This window comes from Chelonus insularis, unplaced genomic scaffold, assembly GCF_013357705.1.
Source record: "Chelonus insularis isolate UGA/USDA-ARS -01 unplaced genomic scaffold, ASM1335770v1 contig_406_pilon, whole genome shotgun sequence".
NCBI lineage: Eukaryota > Metazoa > Arthropoda > Insecta > Hymenoptera > Braconidae > Chelonus > Chelonus insularis.
The window spans coordinates 1,023,355-1,037,251 of NW_023276563.1; the positions used below are offsets into that span (position 1 = coordinate 1,023,355).

At 29.2% G+C, this 13,897-nt stretch overlaps 1 protein-coding gene across 1 annotated transcript in view; it reads left to right on the plus strand.

Annotated features, from left to right (window-relative positions):
- LOC118069326 (uncharacterized) overlaps positions 1–13,897 on the plus strand; it is a 158,896-nt gene that overhangs the window by 55,276 nt on the left and 89,723 nt on the right. Inside the window, exon 2 of the mRNA XM_035087364.1 lies at positions 16–101. The gene's annotated coding sequence lies outside the window, so the exon portion shown is untranslated. The remainder of the gene's footprint in view (positions 1–15; positions 102–13,897) is intronic.

Here is a 13,897-nt window from a genome sequence, read left to right on the forward strand (position 1 = left end):
TCTGCTTTCTTACAGGAAATTGTGGGTTGTTCCTGGCCCCTCAAGTTTCGATGGTTTCCGGCGACATCCGGTGAACGCTGACTCCTCCTTCACACCGATTGGTGAGTGCACTTTTCTTATTGAATTATATTATAAGTATCCGAATACAGCACCAACATATATTGATTTAAAGTAAACATACATTTATATTCGTAAAAATATTTTCTAAAATGCTTCATAGGACTGGTAAAATATAACAAGTATAGGATATTGTCAATATTATATTTGTATTGAATTAAATGTTAATATATTTTATTTATGAATAGGGATATTGCATAGGTAATATATAGCTAATATGTTTAAGAGCATGTTCGTAAATACGCCATGTGGCAAGCATGCGCCAAGCAACTGATATTTATATACAGACCCTGAGCAACATACAACACACATCATAACACCATAAGACACGCATTCAAGGTGTATATCAAGCACCTTGCTAACCAGCCCCAAGTAGTCCATATCCCAAGGCAACCTCGTACAACCGGTCACGTGATTATTAGCATTTACCTCATATTCGCAATGCACATCATCACTTCTCTTGACACACACACCATCAAGACCTATCCTTAACCCAGTGAACTTTAGTCTTGAGCTACACCGAGAATAAGAGAAATCTCTAACAGTCCTGGGAATTCACTTGAAAATGTTTTACAATATTATTCTACCTTTTATTGATATTCTTTATGTATTTTGCTGGTGTATTATTACTGTGCTGTCATTATATATCTCTTTTTTTTTTTTCCTTCGGTTAGAATTATTGGAAAATGACTGAATGCATCTTGCGATGTGATTTACTTGGCCAATTAAAGAAATTTAGCTTGGAAATTATTTTTTCTTCCAGCAATGGTATTACATTATTTATCTCTTGGAATTAAAGAGATTTCTTTTTTCATTTCATTGAGGATGAAATTAATAGTTCATTTTTTTAAATATGGTATTCGTTAATGTTTCAATCCAGGTTTATTAATTAATAAAAATTAATGAGAGTCATTAAACAATAATGAGTACGTATAGGATTTAATATTTTTACAGTACAATATTTAATAATCATTGATGGAAAAAATTATAAATATCTTTCAAAATTAATGTTTTGATTAAAAGGCTTATTATTATTATTTTGATATTAGAAATAATTATTAGATAATATTCACAGTGATATTTTTATGATTTTCAATGAGTAATCAAGTTTTGAAAAAAATTAAAGTAAATTCTAAAATGCCTGCAGAAAGGTATGAATCCACCTTGCATGATTTATTTACGTAAACTAAATGGATTTACATTGAAAATAATTTTTTATTGAAGCTTAATGCATTAAGTTAAACCAATCAATTAATCGGCTTTAGATCGAAATTCAAGGGTGCGTCAAGTGGCAATAAATTGCAAAGCTTTATTGAGAAAACGCCGCAGCACCAAGACTCATCGCGTGGGTTATTAATTAGCCTTAGTAATACGCCAGTTACGAACCGGTTTATGACGTAGCTATTATTTATAATCAGTCAGTGAATACTTGCAAATTTCTCATATAAAAAATTTTTCAAACTAAGTATATACATTTTATTCATAAAGTTGCTAATCCGTATAAATTCGTGAGAATAAATAGTTATAATCTTTTTTTGAAGAAAAAAAAAAATTTTATACTCATGCTGTAATCTAACGATTTTGCATTTGTGTTAAATTTTATTGTGCACGCGATCGTTAACCTTATTCTCACACTCGTGAATGTCATTTCTAAGAAAATGCAAAAAGATAGTTTGTATTGTTGTTGGTGATGTTGTTTAGCAGACATTTAAGTGATGCTCCAAGCGGAACATAGCGTGATTGAGTGATAATGTCAATTACAATCTCTTGAAACAATGCTTTTATAGTTTTACCTGAAACTCATCATAAAATGACTACATTTCATTCTACTCTTCTCGATTTCTTATCTCATTTTACCTTTTTATTTTGATTAAAAAAAATTTATCTTCAACTACTGGTCACTACTGCATTTAAGTGTGACCAAGAGACATGAATATCTCGATTTACAACTGTAATTTTAGATAATAAAGTTATCTCTTTATGGTAATATAATATTTTTCGTATTCTTTTTTTGTGGAAATTATTGCAAGCTTTCTTTGGATTGGTGGATATTAAAGATATTTTTATAACAAGGTGTTTAGTTAAAAAATATAATACTTTTGATAACATCGTAAAATTTGAAAAGAAAGATGATGATTTTTGTTATAAAAATAATTTTTGTTGCTCTTGAAAAATTTATTTCTTGTTCGCGGAGGAACTTTGATGAAGTAATAATTTTTTATTTTGATTGGGATAAAAATTTGTCCTAATGGTTGTGCTCTGTATGAGGTCGATGAAGCAGGTATTTAAAAATCTAAGTTATAGGTTGATAAAAAATTATAATTAAATTAATTAAATCATTCATTAAATAATATTGCTCACTATTAAATGCTGAATAAAATTTTTATTAATCTCAATTAAATTTATATTCTTTTTTCTTGAATTATTATTCTTAGTTAAATTGTTGATAAATAAATAACAGCTATTTATTTTACAAATTGTGTCATAAAAAATTTATTAACTCAATTGAAGCGAATTTTTTCTTCTTTTTAAAGAATGCAATAAAATCATACTTTTATTTTATCGACATTAAACTTAAGCTTAACCACGCTTCTTTATTTAATAATTCTTTGGATTAAGTCAATAAAAAAGAGCATTTTAGAGAGTTTAAATCATTACATTTAATCAACAAATAAATAACAATCTTTCCTGTTAATTAAATTATTTTAGCAATAATGAGGTGTTACTTGAGATTTTTAAAATCTTCAAATAAAGCTATTTCTTTTTTTAAGTCTGAAAAAAAATAATTTGAATAGAAAGAAAAATAAGTAAGAGTCTAAAAACATAGAAAAAAAATTTTTTTAGAAAAAAAAAAAATGAATGAAGTCATAATTTTGCTCATAAAACTAAAGTTTGTTTTAACGATTTTGTTTAGCATGAGGTCGAAGGCAAAGGTATTTATAAATCTAAATTATAGGTTTATTAATGAGGGAATATGTAGACGATTGAGTCATACACCGGAAAGCTAGAGAGATGACTGAGGCACGTACACTCTAGACACGTTAATAGTCGTGCGTCTCATGACAGTATAATAATCTGAACTCTCTGACCGACATGCTTGGTTAACGGAATTGCGCGCACGAAACAAATCGACGTCGACTACATGTGTGCATAAACGTGCCATTGGTCGTAGAGAATGACACGAACGTTGATAAGCAACCATTAGTCGTCGGCTCAAATTAACTCGAGAATACTTAATCAACATGTTCAAACACTCATTTTATTTTCACTCATATTTATGATTATTTTTGATATTTCCCAAGCTGATAATGACAATGTAAATCACAGAGTTTTGAAAAAGATGAGAAGATAAACAGCTGCGATATTATTTATTGGATATAAGAATGAGAGGGTGAGGATGGGGAAGATTGAGTGTATACACATACGAATTGACTGACAATGCGAATAAGACCGGTTGGACAAGCTAATAGCGATGAGATCGTGAATGCCCACAGGGCCAAATTCACTGGCAAGATGAGAAGACAAGCTTTGAAGAACAAGAGAAAGAATAAGAAACGATAAAGAAGGAGAAGAGAAAGAGGAAGTCAGTAAACAGCAGCAGGAGGAGTATAGAGAAGTCAGTGAGAATCTCTTTTTCTCTGCAACTCTTTCATTCTTCCTCTCTTACTACATATGCATATTGGAGACCACACTCTGCTACCAGCACAAAAGGATCGTATACATTAATACCATTAGCATCCGTCTGCGTTAATTAGTACTAAACATATACAAGAGTATCCAAATGACGCACTCTCTTTACGGTTTATTCATATTAGTTTACTTCTTAAAAAGCCACACGAAATCAATTAGTAATCGTTGACTGTTAACTTTGAATTTATTATTTCTCCGAGTCGAAATTTTGGAGCTCGTTGTTTTTTGGAGCAAGAGGATAATTGTTTAGAGCTTGAGTGGTTGTAAATGGTGGGTTATTATTTACGGTTTTTGCTAGGGATCTTTTTTTATGAATTAAATCATTGTGAATAATTTTTGCTAATCATCAAAATATGCTCTTTTTTTTTAAATGTATAATTAGTTACGAGAATTAGTTTTTTTTATAAATGATAAAACCATTTCACCTCATTCACTTCTTTAAAGAGAAAATAATCCTTTAAAAATACTTTTACTCATAAATATTTTATTAATCAAAATTTATTAATAAAAATTCTTTTATAATTATAATGTTTGTATGTTAAAAATGAACTTATCTTATTAAAATATCAAACAACCGTAACAACCAAAAAATGATATGCAGCTTATATTGATCCTAACAATGATTATAAAGTCAATTAATTTCTATTTATAACTTATCCATTTCTATTATTATTCAAAGTTTCTTTTCAAAGTGTGATATGACTACATAATAAAAATAACTGACGTAATATATATATATATAATATACAAACAGTAACACTTGAATTCGTTATAGTGCCACTAGAGACTTATTATGTCGCGCTGAATAACCTGGTTTATGTTTATCAATAGGGGACTTTGTGGTTCAAAAGTAGACCATGAAAACACGCGCTATGTACGCGGGTATTGCCTCCAGGGAATTCGAAGCTCGCTAATATAATTCATAAACTAAACATAGTTAAGGCTAATGTGACACCACAGATCGATTACCAAAGATCAACAAGAATCTTATTAAGAATGTTATGAAATAAAAGTCACAAAAGAATATTTTTCCTTCCCACACATTCACACTATTCTAAATCATGTTAATTTTTAAAATGAATATTAATGTTTTTATTTTGACAATTATTTGTCATTCTTGGTATTGTTGTTATCAAATTTAAAAAAAGTACCTGTATAAGATTCAAGTTGAAAAGAAAGCCCACCAACATATTTTTATTGGAACATCTGGAAGCAAAATGTTCTCTTTTGTGGATTATCGATACATCAAGTACAATGGGGAAAATATCAAAGAACGACAGGTCTAGTCAGTAAAAAGGGAAGCAAAGGTGCATGACACTCCCCTTCTGACACAGTATAAGGGAGAGAGAGAGACTCAAAGGCAAAGTATAAACAGCGTAGGGTTTAGCAGTGAAGGTAGACTTGGAAAATGCTAATGTGAGATACAGCAGCAAAGAGGGCTGAAGGAATAATACAAAAAAAAGAGAGAAAAAACAACAAAATAAGCAGAGTAAAAATTTTCTTTTCTCTATTTTTTAATTTAAGAAAGACCAACAAGTCGGAAGTAAACGATATATTAACCCTGCAGCCGTCGTTTATGTTTTTTTCTTTTGTTAGGAGAAAGGTGATCACAATAATTAAACTACTTCGTTTACTCTTAAGTATGGTTAATTAGATAATTAAAGGGGAATAACTTTATTTTCATAATGTTATGTTTAATTAACAAATTGGTTTTATTTAATAGTATGAGTTTGAGGGAAGTTTGTGGTATTTAAATGCAAATTGTACTATTTTTTTAGATAAATATGGAGAATTATCACATTTGATTAAACTAAAAGAAAAATTATTGTATTAAGAATAATTTCATTCTTAATTGTAATATTTTTAATTAAAATAACATAACACGAATGATGGCTGAATTATGGCATTTCTTTCTATTTTTATGAATCCATTCATGTTATACATGTAATGTTGTTTTATTTAAAAATATTATGATCAATCAAAAAATCATTCTGGATCCAAAACAAGAAAATAATTTTATCATTGTAAAAAGAATTTTGAGTATTGTGGTGAGATAGGTGGATTTGGAGTAAATTTAAGAAAATGAGTATGTCTTTGTAAAACCTCTAGAGCTACAATTAAGATCAGAGAGGAAAAAAATTTCAATGAAAATTAGTGGAGCAATTTTTGAAGCATCATTAAACAAAAGTTCCATTGTGGATCCCCACAATAAGAAATGAAAAATTAAATCAAAGTAATTTTTTACTTTGAGAAAGACGAATTAAAAAAGTACAGGAAAGGGATATGAAAAGTAGAAATGTACTTCCTTACCTTTATTTTTCCGGAAATCATTGTCGGAAACTAATGGCGTCATTATTTGACATTACTGAGCACTTTTCTCACCTTGCTTCCGTATCAAGAGAGTGTTATGTAAATAAATGACTAAATAATTTATTCTTATAGCCATTTTTATGCAATTCTTCATTGACTCGAGTCGACCAATGTGAAAAGGAATTATATGTGGGTGGAGTAAAAGTGATATGCTGGTGTAAAAGCTGAATCTCATCGGAGCGTGATAGCTTGTTCTGAGAACCGTTGACTTTGGAGTACGATGATCAAAAAGCAAGACTATCGTGTGTATTATAGTTATAGTTATGTACGCTATGAAACAACAAAGAAATATAAGGAACAGGAAAAGAGAAATAAAATCGTTCGACTATAATAGTAGAGTATTATTATCACAGCGGTTTATTACAACCCGTTATCGTTGTTACTTCTACCTTTCATTTGAATACATACATATTACTATTTTTGAATCCAACTTAAGAAATTTGTGTTGTAGAAAATTTTATAGTCAATATTTTTATCTCCTTGTCATCATTAATCTTATCTACAAAAAAAATAAGAGTATTTTCTCCCTGTGCTATATGAGTTTAAGCTTTTTTTTTGCTCCAATCGATATCACTTAATTACCTTTCTTCAATAAATAAGTTTTTTTTTTAGACTACGTTGAAGTGCACTATGATATATAAATTCTGTCTCGTTATTTATTAACTAAACAAAGATTTGATTTATCAATTAAATGTTATTTTTAATTATTTTAAACATTTTTGATAGAATGTTTGAATACATCAAAATTCAATGTTCCGATGTCAATATTTTATAAGCAGTAAAATCCCTCATGTTAATGATAAACGATAAAAAAAAAAATTCAATAATTCTTTTTTTCGACACTAAAGTGTGGATTTTAAAAAGCCATTTAAACGTCAAACAGAATTCACTTTCTTATTTACATTAAACGTCCGATAAATTTTCAGTCTAATGATATAAATGTTTGTAAAAGTTTTACTTCGTCGTCTGGTAAATTTTGTTTTAGATTTTTCATATTCTGTACAACGTCTACGTCTTTTATTTATCTTCATTCTAAGCCTTCTTCACCCAAGGCGCGTGTCTCTGTAGGTAGTACCGTCACTTTCGTGTCTGTTGGCAATAAGATGCAGAGAAGAGTGGTGTTGAGAGGGGTACGGGGGTGTAGAGTAACTCGCTAATTAGCTCCGTTACATGGAAATGTACGCTCATGAAACGGCACGTCGTCTTACTACTCTCTCACCCCCTTGTAGTAAGAAAGAACTCTTATTCAAATAGTCATTCTTAGGAAATTGTAGACTATTCAAATTTTACGATATACTACCCTTTAACTATTATATTTACCTTATAATTTCATTTAATAATCTTGATATCAAGCTTAAAATTATTGCCGATGATTTTCTTTTTCATAAAATAAACTTGCAGAACTCAATTCTGTACAAAAGCTCATCAACGTGACACTATTTATTAATTGTATTTCCGCTGTTGGTAGCTTTAAATGTCTTTGATGTAATTATTAACCAACTTTTTCGATGAAAGATTCATTCAACAGGTTATTACATTATTTGTGCTGTTCCCTTTTACTTCCTTTTATGTCGCATTAAAAGGTATGTGTTCTGATTAGTTTTATTGATGTCTTTTATATAAAATACATTTGATAATTTTTTTATCTTTATAGAGACAAAGAGATAGATAATTTTTTAAGTTAATTAATAAATGTGTCTGAACAAATATGAATTTAATAATAATATTACATTTGAAAGTCTTGCAACATTGATTGCATGTTGATAAATTTTTAATATCATTTCAAACAATTATCTACAATTCTAATTTTAACTTTTCAAAATTTATGTAAACGAAGATAATTAATTAAAAAACATCGCACTGATAAATATTTATTTCCATGTAAATGAAGATTCATTAAAGTCATGTTGTTAAAAAAACTTAATAATAATCAATTATAAACTATTTTTCATCACATCTCATTATTGGATTATTATTAAGCAATATTTGATTCAAAAATGAGAAAAGTAATTCTTTTGAAGTATTCAAAAGATTAAAAGTGGTTTGTGAAGAATTAGTGGTAGATAATTAATTTTTATTTGTAAAGTAGAGTACCCTCGAGGATTCTCTCAAGTTTCTATATGATATACTTCGTCATTGCGTCACTAGAATCTCGTTAACGAGGTTTCAAGTTATATTCATAGAGTTATTCATGAAAAAAATTTAATAATCTCGAATGAATATTTTTCTAATTTTTAATTTAAAATTTTTTCATTTATAATATAACTCAGTTACATTATTAATTTCACAGCAAAAATGTCGATTCAAAAAAATAAATTCAATATCATTGCTTTTTTTCAACGAGAATTTATATCATATATTGATATAATAAATTTTACCTTTTACGAAATTTTATCATCAGTTGTATTGGAGTATAAAGGGTGAGAAAATTGTGGATAAAAATTCGAGGCCAGACAACCATGAGAATAATGAAAAAAAAGTGTCTGAGAATGAATAAATCCTTCTGGGTTACACTTAATCGTAAGAAAAATGTTTAAAGGCCATTGGTTTGGAAAATTGGAATTCTGCCAGATAACTGACCGTAACCTTGTCACTTTTACCACTAATATACCCTCCCAAAGATGAGCTTGCAACTGTTACAATTAATTTCAATTGCGTCACGGATTTCCCCTAAAATAATTATTTCAATTAAGCTCCAGCAGCCATTTTTATCCCCCATCTACTTATTTTTTTCCCCCTCAAGAGAGAAACAATTTTTTCAACACAATTATCAAGTTAACAAGAATTATATTAATCTTCAAAAATTAATGGTTTAAAAAATTTTTAATCAAATCTTTTTTTAAAGATATTTTCAAGAAGCTTAGGAGATATTAAGCTTTGAATTGGTCTGATTATTCATTTTTTGTTACAAAATTTTACTATAGACTTTTAAGGGATTTTATTTTTTCTATAATTCAAGTGGGAATTACTTGGTAAATTTAGTTGAAAAATTAAATCAGCTTTATATTACTTCCTAAAAAAAAATTCAAAGAATATCGTTTCAGTTATAATGTAGGTTGTAAAAGGCATTCATTATAAATGACTTTTTTTTTTAGCAGGATATTATAGTTTCGATAATAGAATAATTTTTTAATGCTCTAAGTGCATTGAAATGTACGTAAAAAAAAATGTCTATTAAAAATTTTATTAATTAAAAGCCTTCAAACAAAATTTTTCATCATCTTCAATTATTTATTCAAAAAATAATTCAAGTCAGAGATGCAAATAAAATTATTTTTATAACTAAAGTAACTGCCCTTTTATTAAAATTTTTTAATTTAAAAATAATTGCTTTCATGTCACCCAAAAGAAATGAAATTTTCAAAAATAATGTTTGTACTTTGTAATGTGTCCAACACCACATCGTAATAATAAAAATGCTGGATAAATGCCACAGACTCTCCAACTCTGCCAAAAATATCAAATTTTCATGTCCAACTCTACCCTTTTTCTCGCCCTCATCTCCCTAAATTAACGAAGGTAAAAAAATAATTGATACTCGAGAAAAGAATTTTTAAATTTAACATTCATTTTCTGGGCGAGTTTTTTTTTTATAACAAACGAGTGAAACCATGTGGAACCAATCATTTAGTTCAGTCACAACGTCTGAAAAATATATAAATCACAACCGACTACTACGGTATTACTACATCGCTAGAAATTTGGAGCAGACGTTTTAAACATCTGTCGAGAGGTCGTTATGGATGGAGAAAATTTTTTGCCTATTAAATATATAAAGTTTTAGGGGTCTATCTTAATTGGTCTATTGCTCATAATGTTGTATTACAGTGGAAGTTGATACTAAATATAAACTACGACATAGGTTTAAAGGTAAACAAGAGATGAGTCTATATTCTAGGCTGGGGGTGTAGTGTCCGCAGTGTTCGAATAATTGGTACCGGACAAAATTGGAACTCTGCCAGGTTAGTATACTATCCAGGACACGTGGAAGCATCCCTGGTATCCTCCAGTAAGCTTTGCGTGGTCGTAGCTTAACCCGAAATTGAAACTTCGAAGCTGATGCAAGTACATAGGAGATGGGATACAATATAGGATATAGTGAAAACGTGATGTACACTAGAGACTACGTGGCATTCACACATACAACCATTTGGTGACGTACGTTAAAAAATACTCCGAGTCCTTTTTCCTTCCATTTTCTCCATTTTTATCTGACGCTTTCCTCTATTTTTCTTTTTTATCTCGACTTATCTCGTAAATAACGTAATAAAGGCTCGTGGAAAATATAAAATACCAAATTACGGAGTAAAGGATGAGACAGGAAACGAAATCAAACGGTAGAAACTGCCAAGGCGAGCCTGCAAATACAGTCTAGAGGGCTTGGAAAAAATATTAAAAACGATAAAATGATGTAAGAAAATTGAGTTTAAACTTTAACATTTGTCAACTGTCTAATGTTGTAAGACTAGGTATTATATTCTGTAAAAAAAACTTTAGAGAAGAATAAAAAATATTTTTCGCTGAGATAATAATAAGCAAAAAAAGAAGTATCAAGTTCTGACGACGAGAAAAATGTGTAAAAAATGAATAAGGTTGATTTAAAAAGTTTTAGTAGCATTTTATAATACAAATTGAATATTTGTGAGATGAATTATTATAGTAAGTGCAGTAATTTAAAATACTAAGGTCAATGTTTTCGTAGAATGTTTTTTTTTCATTCGAAAGAAGTGAGGAGTAAAAAAATATTTTGGGTAAAGATCAGTGATAGGATGAAATAAAAAAGAGAAATGTAAAAGGTTAAAAGATAAAAAGAAAAAAAAAACGAAAAAGAGAGAAAGAGACGAGTAAAATGAAAAGATGGATGCTTGTACGTTCTTTTAAGTGTTATTTTATCCTTTTTCTCGTTCACCACAAACTCGTTCCTCTTTACCCCTTTACGAATTGACCTTCCCTCACCCTTGAAGCTATCCTTCTTTTGCGACCACTGCTCCCTCGTCATTTTATTTCCGAAAGTCCTTTTTCACCGTACAATCGAACTCGTTGCAGTCTTTCCTTCCCACCTCAATCATTCTTTCTTTGCCCATAAAAATCATTCTTATCCTTTTTCTTTACCTTTTTCCATTTTCATTTTTTCTATCTTAATGCATTCATATATATCCTGCTTATTTTACACTTTTTCCTAGTTACATTCTTGTCTCTATCATGTTGAAAGTGACTTGGAAAGTATCTTAGGAACGTACTGACGCGATTTCTCATGTTCTATTGGGAAATTACAGGGGTCAGATGTTATCTCAAGAGAATTTAAATCTTAATGTACCATGATATCTCTTAGAATCATTTAAACTATTCTAGAGTCAAAGATGCAAATTAAATTTTAATATAATTAATTTTATTTCATCATTTTCCAATTGAATTCATTTTTGAGAAATTAATTTTCCCTTTCAACTCCAGTATTTTGTGATTAATTTAATAATTGTTTGAATTCGACATGGTAATGAAAACAGAGGTAGCAGCCTAGAGCACTATACTAAATAATATTATTGGATACATCCAATCTCAAGTTTGCAAGTAGAGCATTCATTACTGATTAGTTAGAAAGTTTCTCCAGTTCTCCAATTTTTATTTCATTATTTACCAAATTGTAAATATCTATTTTTGGCACTAAACTTTTTATATATCATTTTAAAATTTTTCTACGGTTGTAAAATTGCTTACACAGTTCTTTTCTTTGGCATAGAATTTTTAAAAGTAATTTAATAATGTTAATAAAGCTTATTTTCATTTTTGAGGGTATTATAAATGCTAGTTTATGATTATTAGAAGATTCAATGTATTGTGATAAAAAATTCTATTATAATTACTAGATTTATGACAGTAATAAGAATTATCGATAATACCATTAAATTCAGGATCGAAGGATAGGAAATAGAGAGAAATGGAAAATACGAAACCACATAATTTCCCCAAGGACCATTGGTCCCCCTCGTTGAACTTCCAAGCTACTAGAACGGCTCTACTTGTATTTCTGGTCGTTGAAATTTGAGAATTTCAAATTTTCCAAAGCTTCTATCGTGCTAGGGGAGCATTGATGCTTTTTAATCGATTAGCTAGATGCTAGAATTACGCCAATCTACATCAAATGCTTCGTTTACTCCATATTTTCACAAATGTATAGATAAAATTTTTCATCAAGTTCACGAAAGGCTTATACACATGATGAACTGCTGGGAAATAATGGTGCTATAACAGGATTAATTGTGAAATTTGAATAGAAACCAAGAGAATAAAAAAATAATTAGCATAAATCTAGGGGTAGAGCAGAGGTCAGTTTGCTAATAATGCTGATGATACTAGACATTGTCTCCATGACAGTGTGGTGGCTCTATAGCTGGGGTGTGTCTAAATGATCATAGAAAATTAGTCGTGACGTGACACAAGTCCACGCTAGATACTGAATCGCATCTACGGTGATCCACCGAACTCGTTGAATTAATTAGCCAACTCGACGATTTAATTATCCAGTCGGAAACAGAGCGAAAAGTTTAGCATTAGCTGTATGTGAGCGACGTTAGGCTCTATGTAGTACCCTAATTAAATTAACGGCTTAGATCTTTGGATCCATACATTAAGAATCAACGTACAAGAATTTGTATGTTAAAATTCTAATTGTATGCACAACATTTTTTTTAATGACTTGCTTGAAATTTAAGTATAAATTAACCTTTAAAAAAAATGTTGGAATTTTTTTTTATAGTTAACTGTTTATTTAAAAATTATTTACATTTTTAATGAAATTATTTTTAAATTGTTTATTACATTTTTTACATGATTTGTAAAAATTGAAGAAAAAAAACTGATGATAATTTATGTGTTCAATAAAAATAGGATAATGGTTGTTTTTTAATTGGTAGATTGAATTTATCTAATAAAAATTGTTTTTAAACCCTGAAAGAATGCTGAAACAGGTCGTCTAATCGATAACTTGTGTTCAAGCAATACATTGTACATTGTTAGGCTCAACTATTCTTTCCTGTTTTACTTCCTTCCTCCAGCATGTTTGATCATTGATTCCTACCAAGTCTGTAGAAATACGTCGTGATGAAAACTTGGGTAAGAACGTTTTCCAATCCATTTTCAACTGTGCGAAAGAAAATCGGCTCACGATTCTGAGTCTATACTCAAGTATAAACTTTTTCTTTCCTTTACTCTGAAATTCTTCTGCTCTACGACTTTTAACTTACCCACGAGACCTTTATTTGAATTTATCTTCAACTCGTCTGAGAGAAGAGGTAGTACGTATAAGATCCCAGTGGTATTTTTTCGAACATCTTTCAATATCTGCATAATAAATTGAATAAATTCCACAGTTTAAGTATACTTAAACATCTAATCTTTATTCCTACATACTTTCATAAATATCTAATACTTGAAAATTTTTTTCTTCTATTAAATATTTCAAAATTTTATACAAAATGCTGCAATTTCTTATGTCATTTACAATCAAATTATTTTCTTCTTTTAAAACAACCGCGAATTATTTCTATTTTTCATCAACCTTCAAATCATTTAGAATATTTTGCTTTTTTTAAAATAAATTGAAACAAATCATTCTCTCAGCCTGAGAAAATTCAGTCAACTAGATTGTTTAGTAAAAAAGAAAAAATCTAAGAAATAACTTATAGCAAATTAAACTTGAATTTATTATATAATAAACTATTGT